This window comes from Penaeus monodon, chromosome 31 (assembly GCF_015228065.2).
Source record: "Penaeus monodon isolate SGIC_2016 chromosome 31, NSTDA_Pmon_1, whole genome shotgun sequence".
NCBI classification, from domain to species: Eukaryota; Metazoa; Arthropoda; class Malacostraca; order Decapoda; family Penaeidae; genus Penaeus; species Penaeus monodon.
Window position 1 is genome coordinate 3,234,825 of NC_051416.1, and position 2,529 is coordinate 3,237,353.

Consider the following 2,529-nt stretch of genomic DNA (forward strand, 5'->3'; position numbering starts at 1 on the left):
ATCACACTATCAATTCATTAACTTCCTTAAAAGACACGTTATAAAGTAAACTAAGACTGTAACTACTCTACGATACGATACTTCCTAATTCATAAAAAATACGATCCCTCAAAATACTGTCATGGGTTTCAAAGATCAAAACAGAGAGGTTGCCACTTCCCCTGTACAGATGAGGTGGTCATAGGGCTGTATTTATGCAAATATGGAAGCCAAAATGGGTTGTATAGCATTGTAAGAATCACAGGCCTGCACGTGACAGTCACAAACTGGCTGCAATATAAAATTCACAAAAAAAGAGAGAGAGAAAAAAAAACAGTAGGATTTAAAGACGGGATGAGACAAGAAGCCGGGTCTGTATCTAGAGAAAATGGGATTATATGTAGCATAGAAAACGGACACAAATCTATAGAAAATGGAAGGAGTTCTATCCAAAATGGGTAACTAGGAAAAAAAATCACAGAATCGATAAAGACATAAAAATATTCAAAATCAGCCTTTCAGTTTTCATATAATCACACAGGATAGTTGGGAACCGAACTATTAGGATGTTCACTATGGGAAAGACCAATCTTCTAGACATTTTGAAAGATTAGTTGTCATCGTTAGGGAAAAGAGTCTATCCCGTAACTTCAAGAAAGGAGGGAAGGTGGTATCTCTTTATAATCTTATCTTAGTTGTTAGCCAAGACACTAAAATTTCTTGAGGGAATTTACAGTAACTAGTAGTAGGAGTAAGTAATCCGTCTCAGGACTGGCCAGAGGGACTGTGTGGCCACTAATCCTACACAACTTCCAGTCCACTTTCCCCTTGCATGCTGACTCGAGCGCCTGCCCTGCCTGACCACGAGTCCCAGGGGCGCCGCAGCAGCCAGGGAGGGGGTTGAGTGCTCCTGCGACTCCACCTCAGACACTGGGTGGTCAGGCTCACGCACCACTCGCGCCAGCAGGCAATGGAACGGGTGGATCCTACGTCACACTACGCTTACTATACTATTGTAACACATTAAAGCAACTGAAACTACTGGTCTTATGATATCCTTCACTGTGGAAGACATTATTCATTTTGGTTTTCCCCATAAGTAATGGGATGGAATATACCAAAGTGTCAAAAAAGTTTTGAGATGGGTTGTATTTCTTCATGGTTGTTTACCACTGCGTACAGTGCTATGTAAGCTTTATATACACTTCTACAGAAAGCTTGGGTCAGACCTCTGCTACATCCTCGATTGACCTCTGAACTCTGTTGCCTGAAGGCCATTGTTCGTCATAGGTTACTTGTTAAAAATAGCAGGTAAACAGTCTACGAGTAACACCTGTCTACAGTCGGTTTTGTTCTTACTCCCTTTAAGTGTCAATAACACTATCGTGCTTCCCGTCCCGTGATTTTAAAAATTATCATTATTTACTGTATAACTCTTAGTATCATCAGTGTTACTAAAATGACAGTGATTTCCATATAATGCTTATTGATATCATCGCTGTTACCGGAGGTGTTATTGACAAACAAAAGGAAGAAAGAACTTCACCTCGTTCTCCTTTAGTACATTTTGGTAACCAAAGTACACAGAGGTGTGTGTGTACGGCATGCTTGTATCCAACACAACACTCTCTCTCCCTCACGCATACGCACATTTGAGCATACACAGGCATACATAAGGAGGTCATACTTACATGGACAACAACCTAGGAAAAGGGAAACAGAACATCATTGTATAGGTATCACTAGCAGCCTACTAGCACGACTCTAAGGAAAACTGAGCCCCCGGCAAGGGTCTGAACGGGGCCGTCTGTGACTCAGCCCCTGGTCACCACAGGAACCGAGGTCAGGACTCAGTTTTGTCTTATCGATCGGCAGTGCTAATGTACATATCAGGGTAAGTAAAAATTTATCTTTAAGGGAAATGTTGTAGCTTATCTAAACTTAAACTAACCAAAATACCTAAGGGCAAAGTATACAGTATTATATATATATGCATATCATGAATTTAAGTCTCATGGGAACAGGCTTGGACAATGACTAACAGGGGAAAAATATACATGGAATGGAGCAGTCTAGTTCTTCTCTAAAATAGTAGAAAATTCCCTTTACTGAAAATATATCACATTTAATGGAGACTATTTGAAGATAAACCATCCATACACATTTCGTAGAGCAATGTAGGGGAAAAAGACAGTAAGGGAATGTCAATAAACAACAAACAACAATGACAATGACAAACGTGCAGTCATCTTTGAAAAAAAATAAAACATTAAATCTAGTTATAGTTAAATGCAGGACATAGTAACTGATAGAAGGAGATGAGTGTGGTCTATTCTCATATAGAAGTGTTTCATTTAAGTTTACTGGGAACATAGTTGACATGGAGGAAAACTGACATCACTTGATTTTTAAGTTACTTCTAGCCAGGAACAAACGCTTCAGGACATATCATGCGAGGGGTAGAGTCCATGAAGTTCACTGCAGTGAGCAAGAGGGCGGACTGAAGTTTGCAGTTAAGGCTGAGGAAGTTATGAGGAATTGCAAAAGGGA

General features: G+C 40.1%; 1 protein-coding gene across 1 annotated transcript in view; it reads right to left on the reverse strand.

Annotated features, from left to right (window-relative positions):
* LOC119592994 (voltage-dependent calcium channel type A subunit alpha-1-like) overlaps window positions 1-2,529 on the reverse strand; it is a gene marked incomplete in the record, with an annotated part of 154,497 nt that overhangs the window by 73,090 nt on the left and 78,878 nt on the right.